The sequence below is a fragment of the Trichosurus vulpecula genome, chromosome X (assembly GCF_011100635.1).
Source record: "Trichosurus vulpecula isolate mTriVul1 chromosome X, mTriVul1.pri, whole genome shotgun sequence".
NCBI lineage: Eukaryota > Metazoa > Chordata > Mammalia > Diprotodontia > Phalangeridae > Trichosurus > Trichosurus vulpecula.
The window spans coordinates 59,995,206-60,010,258 of record NC_050582.1 but is presented as its reverse complement, the minus strand read 5'-3'; the positions used below and the strand labels follow the sequence as shown (position 1 = coordinate 60,010,258).

Sequence of the window (15,053 nt, the reverse complement as noted above, 5' to 3'; positions counted from 1 at the left end):
TTCTTTCATCTGCCTCAGGTCTCTCTCCATTCTAATCAATCCTCATCATTCAGCCACCAAACTGATTATCCTAAAGCATAGGTGTGATTATACCACCCCTGTCTTCCCCTTCTCTCTCTGTCTCTGTCTCTCTCTCTCTCTCTCTCTCTCCCTCTCTCTCTCTCTCTCTCTCTCTCTCTCTCTCTCTCTCTCTCTCTATCCCCCTCTCCCTCTGTCTCTCTCTGTCTCTGTCTCTCTCTGTCTCTCTCTCTCTCTCTGTCTCTCTCTCTCTATGTCCCCCTCTCCCTCTGCCTCTCCCCAGTGGCTCCCCATTGCCTCCAGGATCAAACACAAAATCCTCTCTTTGGCATGCAATGCCCTTCCTAACCTATCCCCCTCCCACCTTCCCAGTCTTCTTACACCTTACTTCCTTCCATATACTCTTCAATTCAATGACACTGGATTGTTTTATCCATTATTATTGTTTATCCATTATTATTATCTGTTAATTATTTCGTATTTATCCTGTGTGTAGCTTTTTTTGTACATATTTGTTTGCTTACTGTCTCTCCCCCTTAGATGGTGAGCTCTTTGAGATCAGGGACAGTCTTTAGCCTCTTTCTCTATCCAGTGCTTAGCACAGTACCTGGCACATAGTAGGCACTTATTAAATGTCAATTGCCTGACTGATCTCCATCTTTTTTTCCATTAAAAAATCCAGTGCTTAGTACAGTACCTGGCACATAGTAAGCACTTATTAAATGTCAATTGCCTCACTGATCTCCATCTTTTTTTGCCATTAAAAAAAATCCTGGTAATTTGGTTGTCCTTTAAAAAAATTTCAATTAGCTGTTTGTGTAATTGCCCAAATTTTATTCTTCTTTTATTTTCAGAATTCTTCTTCATGAGCAGTTGGGGTTTTTTTCTATTTATTTCTTTTACAGGTTTTTCTTTTGATCTTTATGTTTTCTCTTATTCAAGAATGTATTTGGAAAGAAAAATTGTACATAAGGATTGCTTTGCCTGAATCCTGCAAGTTTCGGTACGTTGTGTCATTTTATCAGTTCACTCTATGAGAGGATCTCTTTTTCTGATTTGTCTTTTTTCCTTTCTGATTTCCAGCTCTGGCCAGATGCCTGACATGTAGGAGGAGCTGAGCAAATCTGGATTGACTGCCAGACTGATTTGTTCTGCGGGGGCGGCACTCTCTCTCAAGACCCCCACCCCCACCCACCCCACCCCCGTGTCACGACTTGCCTTCCATTCGTTGAATCTAGCCCTGCCTCCAAATGTGATGTCACGAATCTCCTCCTTTCTGCGGCTTTCACCTGGACTGGGGTGTTGCGCATTCTGCGAAAAGGGGCTGCCAGCAGTACAAGCTCCATCCGCCTCCCGCTCCCGTCCCCCGGGCCTGCCAGATCTGCGGTACGAGTCCCCCGTGTGGGGGAGGTAAGTCCCCTTTACTCCCTCCCTTACCTCCCCAGAACCCCAAGGGGGTGTAGCTGTTCTCTTCCCCCACCCCCGCACCCCCAGACCTCCGTCTTGGGCCTTTTAGACTTAACCCACGGATGGATCTGCAGCTAGATGTGCCCAGGCCTCTGTCTGTCTGTCGTGAGGGATGGAGGTCCCCCGGGAATGCATCCAGTGATTTCCCACCTCATCACCCCAACTTCAGCTGCCCCCCTCCCCACTGCCGCTCCACTGCGCCCCCCACCCCCCACCCAGCCCCTCTGTGGAGCGCCGCCCAGAAGGTGGGACTGGTGGGTGGCGGTGGGGAAAGCAGAGCCAGTCTACTAAATACCTCTTATTTTTCTATCTTCATTTTCATTCATTTATTATTCTGGACTCAAAAAACGCCTGATCAGATAAACATTTCCATGTACATCATGCAAAAGAAAAAGACAGTTGTCCACGCACCTGTTGATCTTTGTCATCTATTGCTTCGTTTTTAGGGTTTTTTTTTAACTACGTAATAAATTCAATCTGTATTTTTCCAAGCTGTCACTGCTTCTTTCTGGCCTTCCTTCTGTTCTCGTCTCTTCAGTTGTTTGGGTGTTTGCTTCTGGTTTTTGGTTTTTTTTTTTGTTTTGTTTTGTTTTTTGCTTTTTAAAAAAAAAAATTTTTTTTGGTTTTGGTTTTAAGATGCCTTAGTGACCGTCTTTTTTTTTCCTTTTCCCCTATCTCTGTCTTCTCTCCCTCGTTAAAAAAAAGAAAGAACGAAAGAAAAAAGATAGCCTTTATAACAAATATACATGGTCAAGTAAAACAAATTTCCACTTTATCTGTGTATGAAAATGTGTCTTATTCTGCATCTAGATTTCCTCACCTGTCAAGATGTGGGTCCCATGCTTCATCATCAGTCTTCTAGGATCTTAATTAGTCCTTACATTGATCAGGGTTCTGAAGCCTTTCACAAAGGCAAAACTCACCTCTTTTAGGCTCACTGAACTGGATACAAAGCTAATGTAGCTTTATGAGGCCCCCAGGTATGGACAACTTAAATACTTAAAATGCACAAAAGGATTGTTTCTATATAGGACGTCTCACCAATTTTATTGGACTGGGAAGAGTAATTCTCTTATTTTAAAGGTTTTTTTAAATTTATTTTTACAAGCCTTTATTTTTACTGCTTCCCAGTGGCGCCCCCTTCCCCACAACAACAGCCACAACACCCTCACAATCAATATGAATATTCTAGCAAAAGCAATTCCCATCTTGACCATGTCCAAATAAGCAGATGTCATTCTGGATTTTCAGTCCATTACCTCTCTGGCAGGAGGTGGGTAGCATGATTCACCTACTGTCCTCTGGACTGCATTACTTAGGGTTCTAAAAGCTTTTAAAGTTTTTTTCTCTATATAATGTTGTCATTGTGCAAATTGTTCTAGTCCTGCTCACTTCAGTCTGTATCAGATCTTAAGAGTTCTTCCCAGTTTCCCCTGGTACTGTTCATTTCTTATGGTACAATAAAATATTTTGCTGCCATTATAGTCATAGACCATAATTTATTTAGTTGTTTCACTATAGGTGGATACCCCCATAGTTTCCAGTTTGGGGCTACTTCAAAAAGTGCATCTATAAATATTTTTGTATATATGGCCCTTTTCCTTTGTTCCCTAGCCCCCCAGTGGAGGTACAGTTAGGCCACAGTTTAGTAACTTTGGGGGCACAATTATCACTTGCTTCCCAGTACGTCTGGGCCAATTTGTGTCTTTACTAGCAATGATTTCTGTGTGCCTATTTTCCTGCAGCCTCTGCAACATATGTCATTTTGTTCATTAATAGTCAATAAACATTTATTAAGCACCTACTATGTGCCATCCACTGTGTTAAGTGCTGGGCATACAAATACCAAAAAGAAAGACAGTGCTGGTGTCAAGAAATTTACAGTTTAATGGAGGAAGATAACACACACACAAAAGCCGGTGTGTGTGTATGTGTGTGTGTGTGAGGGAGATTTCATTTTTGATTTTTGATAGCAAGTCTGATGGGTGGGAGGTGGCACCACAAAGCTGCCTTAATTTGCATTTCTCTAATTATTAGTAATTTAGAGTGTTTTATCATGTCATTGTAGAGTGCTGAGTTTTCTTCCTTTGAAGCCTACCTCTTCATAGCTTTTGACCATTTATCTATTGGTGCATGGCTCTTAGTCTGAGAAATTTGAATCGATTATTTATATGTATATATATATATATATATAATGTGTGTGTATGTATATATGTATAAACACACATGTATAATAAAGCCTTTAATAGAGAAATTTGCTGCAAATTTTCCTACATTAACCTTTTTTTCTTCTAATTTTAATAGCATTAGAATTTTTGTGCAAAAGCTTTTTCAATTTTATACAATTGAAATAGTCCATTTTGTTTTCTGTGATCATCTTCATAGCTTGTTTTTTCATGACCTCTTCCCTTATCTGTAGATGTGAAAGGTAATTTTTTCTCTTGCTTTTCTAGTTTCTCCATAGCCTGTAATGTGTGCTCTTGGCCATAGTGGTTGACGCCTCAGGCTTTCTTTTTAAAATGTTACACAATGTGAATGATGATGCCTCATGGACAGGGCTGTATTTTAATGGGACAAGATGCATATAATTATTGATAGCCAAAAAAAGAAGGTACTGGCCATTCAGTTCCAGGATTAAAAATCTTGAGATTTCTGTCATGACAGAGAAGGACACTTACACTGACATCAGAATCCCTAGGGAGTTTCACACCATAGATTCATCCCATGATGCTATGCTCATTATATCATCAGATTTGTACCTAGTAGACAGGGTGAATCTAGCTCCCTGGTAGAAATTAGATGACGTGAATACCTCTATTGTACCCTGTGTCTCTTTTTGTTTTAAGATATAGTGCCCCCAAATACCCTGAGCCTCTTGGATAGGATAGTTGAAAAGAATAGGAAAAGAGAGTTGTACCTCCCTCAGAGAGCTAGCCTGTCTGATGGATTATTGATAATATTCAGAAATGCTGAATATTTGTCTGGGTTTATTATTGTTCATTATTAGGATTAGTTTTTAGTTGACTTTTTAAAGTAAACCATCATATCATCTGCATAAAGTAATAGTTTGTATTTTTCTTTGCCAATACTTATTTATTCAAAATGTTTTTATTGTCTTATTTCTATGCCTTGAATTTGGAGTAAAATATTGAATAGCAGTGGTAATAATGGACATCCTTGTATCACCCCTGATCTTATTGGAAAGACTTCTAGCTAATCCCCGTTAAAGATACTACTTGCTCTTAGTTTTAGATAACTTCTTATCATTTTAAAGAACTTTCCAATTATTCCTATGCTTTTTGTTTTTTTTTTTCAGCAGGAATCACTATTTTATAAAAATTTTTTCTGCTTCTATCAAAATAATCAGATGATTTTGTGAATTTTGTTGGTAATATGGTAAATTATTTTTATAGTGTTCCTAATATAGAGCTAGACCTACATTCCTGGCATAAATGGAGCCTGATCCTAGTACAGGGGTCAGGAACCTGTGGCCTTGAGGCCACATGTGGCTTTCTAGGTCCTTGGGTGTGGTCTTTTGACTGAGTCCAAGTTTTACAGAACATATCCTTTTATTAAGGGGATTTGTTCTGTGAAGTTTGGATTCAGTCAAAGGGCTGCACTTGAGGACCTAGAGAGCCAATGTGGCCTTGAGACCACAACTTCCCCACCCCTGTCTTGTATATATTAATGTAGCCTCCTTGCTAATATTTTATTTAAAGTTTTCTTATCAATAATCATTATCAAAAGTGGTCTATACTTTTCTATCTCCTTTTGACTCCCTATATTTAGTTACCAAGTTTTTGTCAGAGAAGGGATTTTTTAGGCTCCCATCTTTACCACTTTTTACCAGTTTATGTAGTATTTGAATTGTTTAAATTTTTGGGAGAGTTCAGGGTTTTTTGTTTTTCGTTGGGGTTTTTTTTGCTAAATTAAAAAAAATTAACATTCTTTTTTTCAAAATTTTGAGTTCCAAATATTCTCCCTCCATCCATTCCTTTGCCTACTCATTGAGAAGGCAAGCAATATAATATACATGATACAAAGATGTTTCCATGTTAGCCATGTTGCAAAATAAAAAAAGCAAGAAAAATAAAGAAAACGAAAAAACTCTGCTTCTATCTGCACGCAGAGTTGATCAGTTCTCTCTGTGGAAGTGATCAAGAGTGATTTAGAGTATTTTTTTCCATATGCCTATTTATAGCCCTATTTCTTCTGAGTACTATATGTTCATATCAGTTGGGAAATGGCTTTTATTTTTATCAATTTGGCTTCATTTCCTTATCTGACAGGTATATTTTCCATGTTCCCCTAATCTGTCTAAATCTTTTACCCATTTTGATCTTATCTTGGTATATGGTGTGAGATGTTGGTCTTAGCCTAGTGTCTGCCAAATTGCTTTCCAGTTTTCCCAGAAATTTTTGTCAGATACTGACTTTTTGTCCCAAAAGCTTAGATCTTTGGATTGCTCAAACACTGATTACTATGGTCATTTACTACTGTGTGTTGTACTAATATGTACTGTATGTGTACTATAATGTGTACTGTATACCTAATCTATATTGCTGATTTACCACTCTACTTCTTAGCCAGTCCCAGATTGTTTTGATGGTTACTACTTTGTAACACAGTTTGAGAACAGGTACTGCTTGGCAGGCTTCATTCACATTTAGTTATTGTTTTCCTTGATATTCTTGACTTCTTGTTCTTCCAGATGAATATTGTTATTATTTTTTACCTTTATAAGATAATTCTTTGGTATTTTGATTGGTATGGCATTGAATAACTAAATTGACTTAGGTAGAATTGTCAGTTTTATTACATTGGCTCAGCCTATCCATGAACAATTAATATTTATCCATTTGTTTAGATCTGTATTTATGTGAAAAGTGTTTTGTAATTGTGTTTATATAGTTCCTAGATTTGTCTTGCCCATTGACTCCTACGTAGTTTACATTGAATTGTTACTTTAAAAGGAAATTTTCTTTCTAGCTCTTCCTTCTAATTTGGGGGGGGGGAGGTAAAATATAGAAATGAAGTTGATTTATATGGGTTTATTTTATATTCTAAAACCTTGCTGAAATTGATCATTGTTTCAGCTAGTTTTTGAGTTAATTCTCTAGGGTTCTCTAAGTATACCATCATATTTTCTATAGAAAATGACAATTTTGTTTTCTCATTACCTACTTCTATTCAGTTCCTTTTTCTTGTGTTATTGCTATAGCTAGCATTTCCAGTACAATATTGAATGATAGTGGTGATAAGAGATATCCTTGCTTCATCCCTGATCTTATTGGGAAGGGTTCTACTTTTTCTCCATTAGAGATAATGCTTGTTTTGAGTTTTAGATAAATAATTTATTGTAATAAACCCTGTACTTATTTCTGTACTTTCTAGTGTTTTTTGTAAGAATGGGTATTGTATTTTGTCAAAAGCTTTTTCTATACCTTTTGAGGTAATTCTGTGATTTTTGTTGTTTTCGTTAGTAATATGGTCAATTATGCTTATTTCCCAATATTGAATCATCACTATATTCCTGGCATAAATAACACTAGGTCTTAGTGTATGATCTTTGTGATGTACTACTGTAATATCCTTGCTAATATTTTGTTTAAAATTCTTTATACCAATATTCATTATGGAAATGAGTCTGTAGTTTTATTTCTTTGCTTTTGCTCTCCCTGGTTTTGGTATCAAAACTGTATTTGTGTCATAGAAGGAATTTGGTAGAATTCTTTCTTTGTCTATTTTGTGAAATAGATAAATGTTTGGTAAAATTCACTTGTAAATCCATCTGGTCCTGGAGATTTTTTTTAGGAAGCTAATTTGTTGCTAGTTCAATTTCTTTTTCTAAGATATGGTTATTCAAGGATTCTGTTTCCTTTTCTGTTTATCTGGGCAATTTATATTTTTGTGAGTTTTTATCCATGTCACTGAGATTGTCAGTTTTAGTGGTGCATAATTGGGGGAAATACCTCCTAATAATTGCTTTAATTTCATCTTCATTGGTAGTACATTCATCTTTTTTCATTTTTGATATTGATAATTTTATTTTCTTTTATTTTTAATCAAATTAACAAATGGATTTATTTAATTTATAGATTTTTTTTTCATAAAACCAGCTTCTAGTTTTATTACTTCAGTGGTTTTTTTTTTAAATTTTATTAATTTTTTCAATTTTATTAATCTCTCCTGTGATTTTTAGGATATTTATTTTGGTGTTTAGTTAGAAATTGTTCATTTTTTTTTGCTTGTTTTTAGTTACATTCCTTGTTCATTGATGCATTCTTTTTCCTGTTTGTCGATGTAAAATTTCCACTACCTAGTGCTTTGGCTGCATCTCACAAATTTTGGTATTGTCTGATTATTGTTATTATTTTCCCCTTCACCTTCCCCCACTTTGCAAGGTATTTATTGGGCCAGAGAAAACATTTTATAATTTGCAAACCTTTAGCCTTTACACTGTTTGGCTGCCAACCTCTTATCTCTTTCTTCAACAAATGTGAGATTGATGCAAAATAAAGAAAAAAAGAAGAAAATAATGAGCACAACTGATTGATATATTGAAAAAGTTGGAAAATATGTGCAGTATGTAATCCCTGTGGACCTCCCACCATTGCTAAAGGTTGCATTATGAGCATATTCTAATACCAGTTCTTTCAACACATTTCCATATAATTTTGTGCTATATAAATATGTATGTGTGTGTGTATATATATATACACATATATATATATACATGTGTGTGTATAAACACATATATATTTGCATTTTGGTTGCTCTTTCCATTTACATTGTTGCAATCTTTATGTATATTGCTTTCTTGACTCACTTTACTTAACTTTCATCGGTTCATATAGATCATTCCATAGTTCTCTGTATTCAAATTCATCATTTCTTATGGCATAGTAATAGTCCATTACATTTGTGCACCACAATTTTTTTTAGCAATTCCCCAATTGGTGGGAATCTAATTTTTTCTAACTAATCTAATTGTTTCTGATTTTTTTTGCCAACTCTACAAGTGTTTCTTCTATAAAATTTTTTTCCATATGGGCATTTCTTTTTGTCAGTGGCCTCCTTGAAGAATAAACCCAGTAGTGGAGGTTTGGGGCCAAAAGTTATGGACATTTTATTCACTTTCTTTGCATTATTCCAAATTTCTTTACAAAATGGTCGTACCAATTCACAGCTCCACCAGCAATTTGTCAGTGTGCTTAATTTCCCACAACCCCTCCAATACTAATTATTCTCATCTTTTGTCATTTTGCCAGTTTTCAAGGTGTGAGGGGAACCTCAGGGCTGTTTGATTTGCATTCCTCTTAGTAGTGATTTTGAGCATTTTGTTTGCATGTGGCTGTAAGTGACTCCTTTGAGAATTGTTTGTTCATACTCTTTTACTACTTTTCTAATGGCGAATCACTTTTGTTCTCTAATGTATCTATTAATTGTCTATATATCTTGGATACCAACATCTTTTAAGAGCAATTTGATAGAAAAATTTTTTTTCCTATTCTACCACTTCCTTGCTTATCCAAGGTGCATTCACTTTGTGCAGAAGCTTTTCTGTTTTATGTAATCTAAGGTATTTATTTTATCTTTTGTAATTGCCTCTATCCCTTCTTTGGTTAAGAATATATATCCTACCCATAACTGTGAGAGATATATGGTCTGTTTCTCTTCTAATATTTGTATTGTATGTTCTTAATAGTAAGGTCACATATCCATTTAAAATGAATTCTGGAATATGGTACAAACTTAGCCTAATTTCTGCGAGACTGCTTTCTAGTTTCCCAGCTGTTTTTATCAAATTTAGAGTTCTTTCCTAAGAGTAACATATGTTTTCCACCATATTGAACACTGGGTTACTAAGTTGTTGTTGATTCTCCCTTGTCTAGTCTTTTCCATCACCCTACCTGTCTGCCTATAACCAATCCGAGATGGTTCTTGTGACTGCTGTTTTATAATATAGTTTGAATTCTTGAGGTGTTCATTCTTCAGTCCTACCTCATTTGATAATTTCACTTGATATTTTAGATCTTGGTTTTTCCAAATGAATTTTGTTATTATTTTATAAAATTCTATTAAGTATCCCCCAGATAATTTGACTGGCATGGCATTAAAAGGCTAAATTATTGGTAGTCTTGTCATTTTTATTCTATTGGCACAGCCCAGCTACAAGCACTGGTATTTATATTGTCCTTCATCTTTTGAAGGGACACTTCGTAAATGACTCTAAGTGTTTTGTGTGTATTTGTAGATTGATCCAAAGATATTTTAAGTCTTTCCTAGTTGTTTGAAATTGGATTTTCCTTTTTATTATTGCCTATGGTATTTTTTTATTATTACATAGAAATGCAGTTGATTTTTAACGGTTTATATTTTGGTTTGTCTTAGGCTGAAATTAACCTGTGGAGCCAATCCTTGGAATAATAGTTTATTGACAGAAGTAAAATAGGAGCACCCAGAGTATATGCATGTAGGTGGTCTGAGAGAGACTACAAGAGAAATCCACAAGAGCAGTCTTTTTTATATGGACAACAGAGTAGGAACTTCTCTAGGTATCTAAAAATAACTCATGTGCAGTACAGTTCTTTCTCAAAGCTTATATCTATAGGATTTTGTCAGATCTCATTTCAATAAAATTTATTCCAATACAACTAATTTTCAGAATTTTCATCCATCTATTTTTTTCATTGGTATGTTTATCATGACCTATGCACCTTGATAGTTGGAGTAACATTGGCTGGTTCCATTATATGCACCTGATCTTGGCAGGAGGGAAGGAATTATACAAAACTACTTCCTAAAACTGGGCTATGCTACAATTTAACCTCCCTAGGATAGTACTATGTTAGAATTTAACCTTCACTTACCCTTACAGTCTCCTTTTATACTATTTTATAGTATCACCCACTTAGAGAATCCATATCTTATCGAGAACCATACTGACGATTGTACAGTTCTCAGGTCTTTATATAACTAATATGTATAGAACTGCACTATAACTAACAAAGCTAATAAAATGTTGTGATAGGATGAACCAGAATCTTTAGAATAATATTTGCTTACAGGAAATATCTCTTAAAATAAACCTTTCACTAACTCCCCAGTGTATTTTTGATCCCGGATAATATTAAGAATTTAGGTAAACATTTGTGGGCAACATTCAGTTACTGTCCATTTAAAGCACAGGTTTCTAATTCTGTCATGTTGGGTTTAGCTTTTTCCTTCATAATAGCTAACGTTATAATAATCACTAACATTTATGTAGCACTATATGCCAAGTACTAGGAGGGAGGGAAAGAATGAAGAAGTGGGAAATGGAGAGACATGGAGTAGAAGGGAGAAGGAAAAGAAGAGAAAGAAAGAGAGACAGATGGAGAAATACATTGTGAGAAAAAGGAAGTAAGAGGGAAATACAGAAAGATGGAGAGGAAGGGCGTGTGGACAGAAAGGGAAATGAGAAGGAAGAGAGGAGGAGGTGGAAAGAGAAAGATAGAGACATAATGGAGAGGGAAATGGAGAGAGAGACAGAAAATGAAAGAGAGACAGAGGCAGAAAATATGGAGAGGTTGGGAGGGATGGGAGAGTAAGGTAGAAAGAAGAGGGAGGGAGAAGAAGGAGAGAGAAGGATTGAGGAAGAAGAAAAGGGAAAGAGAAAGATTGGGGAGAAAAATTTATAAAATTATTTTGGGGGAGAGAGAGACACAGAGAGAAGGATGAAGATGGAGGGGAAGAGACAGAGAAAGAATGGAGAGACAGAGAAATATGGAAAGGGAATAAAGCATGGAGGGAGGGAGAAAGGGAGAGATTGAAAGGGGAGAGACAACAGGGGAACAGAGGCAGAGAGAAGGAGATGGAGGATCAGAGAGGGAGAAAGAGAAAGGGAGATGTAGGGAAAGGGAGAAAGAAAGAAGAGAAAAACATGCAGAGGAAGAGAGAGACATCAAGAAGCATGGAGGGGGAGAGAGTGACAGAGACAGAAAAGTAGTCCAGAGAGAATAAGAAAGAGGGAGGTAGAGAGAGAAGGAAAAAGGGAGGAAGAGCAAAGGAAAGAGAGCATCATATAGAGAGAAGGCTGAAGAGAGAGACAGATATATAAAGGAATGTGAGATAGGGAAGGAGAGAAAGAAAGAATGTGGAGAAGGGAGAGACAAAGAAAAAAGGATTAAGAGGTTGAGAAAGGGAACTGGAAAGAGACAGGAGAGAAAAAGGGTGAAGGAGAGACAGACACAAAGAAAGCAAGATGGGGGAGAATGAGGCAGGTAGAAGAGAGAAGGATGGGGAGAGAGAAAGAGACAGAGGTAGAACAGAGAAAGATGGGTGGAGATGAAGAAATGAAAAAGAGATTAAGAGAGAGATGGCTAGAAAGGGAAGGAGTGACAGAGAAGATGGAGAGGGAGGGGGTGAAATATGGAAAGAGAAAGCAACCAAAAGAGAGGGGAGGGCAGAAAGGGAGAGAGAGAATGACAAGGAGGAAGCATAACTGAGAAATTGAGGAAAAACAGAAAGGGAGAGAGGGAAACAGAGAGGAGAGAATTACAAAATAAGGATGGAGTAAAGATGAGAAAAGGGAGAGAGAGACAAAGAAAGAATGTGGGGGGGTGCAAGCGAGGGTGGGAGTAGAGAGAGGGAAAGGGAAGGAGGGAGTGAGAGATATGGATATGAAGGGAGAGAGATAGAGACAGAAGAGAAAGATAAGTATGGAAAGGGAAGGAGAGAGAGAGGATGAAAATGGATAGAGGGAGGGAGGGAGGCAAATGGGAGAAAAAAGAAGAAAGAAAAACAGAGAGGGGAAGAGAAGGAAAGGGAGAGAAACAGAGAGAATGGTAAAAAGAAACAGATACACAAAGAGAGACTGGGGGTTGAAAGAGAGGGAGAAAAAGGAAAAGAGAGGGGTGGAGAGGGAAAGAGAGGAAAGGGGGGAGACAGATATGGAGAGACAGACACAAAAGGAGAGGGAGTTGGAGGGAGGGAGAAGAAGAGAGATAATTGAGAAGAGTGGAGGGAAAGAGGGAAAGAGAAAGATGTGGAAGAATGAGAGACAGGGAAATAGGTACAGAGAGAAAGGGAAGAAGAGAGGGAGATAGGGCAAAAAGGGGGAGAAAAGAGAAAGAGAAAATATTAGATGGCAAGACAGAGAGATACAGAAACAGAAGGAGACAACAAGAGAGGATAGGTATGGAGGGAGAGAGAATGAGGAAAGAAAGAGAGAAGGGGATGAAGGGAGCAGAGAGAAACAGAAAGAGAAGGATGGAGAGAAAGGGAGATGGAGAGACAGATTGGGGCAAAGCAGAAGAGAAAGTGATGGAGAGAGAGAGAAGGATAGAGAGGGGAGAGAGAGTGAAGATGGAGAGAGGAAGGTAGGGAGGGTATAATAAAACAGGGAGAGGGAGAGAGTGACAGAAAAAAAGATGCAGGGAAAGAGCTAGGAAGAGGAGAGAGAACAGAGATATGGAGATAGAAAGAAAAAATCAATCTCCCAATTATGAAAAGCTCACAAAAGAAGATACAATTCTTTTAAAATGGTTTAATTTTTAGGAAAAATTAACTATACAATTATTAACAAACATTCTTTATTACTAATAGCCCTTCAGTTTGTCCTAATTCGAAAACTGGCTTTTTAAGAAAGCAGTTAGACCACATGGTAGCCTTTTGAAAATGTCACATCTATTTTAACCTTCTTGCACATCCTGAAATGCTTTAGGACAACCAGTTTATGTAATAAATGAGCTTCAACAAATTGAGACAGACCTTTTCTGAAAACTAAGTGCTTTAGCGTAGTATGACTGTAAAGACCTGATGTATTTAATGAACTCCTACGTAACTATTTTGTATGGCATCTAGCCACATGTACTAAGGGAAAGAGAGGAAGTGATCTTTAAGCACTGACTTAGGGAAAGCAGAAATTTCTACTCAGCACATCACAGAGAATACCAAATTCTGTATTTACTGTCCATATGTCTCCTTGGACAGATAAGCTACTGGATTTTAAGTTTTCATTTGTAAAACCATAAAAAAACCATATTGCTTGTAGAGAGTGACAGCATTTCACTCCCTCCATCCTTTGTTTTCCAGAGTGTCAAGTTAATGCTATAAAAATCTCATTGAATCCTTCCTGACCTATTAGGTAGTCTGACAAGGATGTCTATTTCTGGTCATCCTGAGGACCACAAGGATTTCCCTTTTCTTTTCCCATTGTACGTATGTGCAATCTATGCACCTCTAGGTACACTACTTTAAGTAGTTTTGTGAAGGAGATGGATAACATTTATTGCCTCTTTTATCTTTGCATTTGAAAACACATAATGATGTAAAAGTTTACTGACAACTAACTAAAATGATTGAATATGTGCAATCCTTATTCCAAGTTGAGATCTTATAGACGATTGCTAAAGATAATCATTAAAACATATCCAAAGTCACTTAACCCCAATTGCCCTGCCTAAAAAAAAAAAAAAAAAATTTAAAAAAAAAAACCTATCCAAAGCCTGTATATTTTGGTATTTGTATGGATGGACATCTTTGGATATTCAAATAGATCTGACAGAAATTCAGTAGTTCCCTATTACCCCCAGGATAAAATTTAAGGTGGATCATTTATTACCATTATCTTTACTTCGCCTTTTCCATCTTTTTTTTTCACTGACATCTCAGAACTACCCCCTCCCCCAAGCACAATCAATTTATTAGTTAAGTTGTTGCTCAGTCATTTCAGTCATTCCCAACTCTTTTTTACCCAATTTTGGTTTTTTTTGGCAAAGATACTGGAGTGGTTTTCCATTTCCTTCTCCAGCTCATTTTACAAACGAGGAGACAGAGGCAAATAGGGTTAATTGACTTGCCCAGAGTCACATAGGTAGGATGTGTCTGAGCCAATAATAGGGAAAGCTTGAAAAATGCAAAACTCATTGTTTTTTTTTTTTCTTTTTCTACTTTTAGACTTCACTGGCAATAAAACTTTAAACTGACTTCAGTTTTGTTTATTCTCTAGTCAGTGAAATCACTTCCTTTCTTACCCTAAAATAATACATCTGTTACTCTCTAAGGAAGAGAGAGTGATAGAGGGTTCTGCTGTTTATATGCACCTTAGTCCTTGGGGGACTACAATGGCCAAAACCCATTAAGATCTTCCAGACTTTCACTACAATTTGGTAAAGAAATTTCCTTTCCATTCTCAAATTTAGCACACAATAATTTATAATGCTATAAATTTCTGCAAAAAGGGAAAGACTCTCATTCCTCTTATATCTTTGTCTCTTTGCCTTCCTAACCTGGACAGAAGTAGTAATACAAAGGTACAATTTTATCTTTTGAAAGCTTTTAAACTATCAGCATAAAAAGTTCATCTTCTTTTTCTACCTGTCCCTAACACATTAGTATTTTAAATTTTCCTGTAAGTGTCTGTATCAACAATCCAGCTAGCAGCTGTTGTGAGGGTATAAAACCAACAACAACCAGCTCACAGAACACTGCAAGCCCAGGTCCTTTTGATCTGCTGTACTGAGGAAAGCAACGGTAAGGGGTTAACAATCTTACTTTAATCCAGCATACAAATATCATTTACT

General features: G+C 36.7%; 1 protein-coding gene across 17 annotated transcripts in view; it reads left to right on the top strand.

Annotated features, from left to right (window-relative positions):
• The first annotated feature begins 1,280 nt into the window (after nucleotides 1-1,280).
• LOC118832959 (E3 ubiquitin-protein ligase DTX3L-like) overlaps nucleotides 1,281-15,053 on the top strand; it is a 45,041-nt gene continuing 31,268 nt past the window's right edge. For 16 of the 17 annotated variants that reach the window (XR_005009238.1, XR_005009239.1, XR_005009250.1 and 13 more), the window contains exon 1: nucleotides 1,314-1,428. The gene's annotated coding sequence lies outside the window, so the exon portion shown is untranslated. Of the gene's footprint in view, nucleotides 1,429-15,053 lie in introns of all 17 variants that reach the window. The other variant, XM_036740359.1, reaches the window with a different exon arrangement.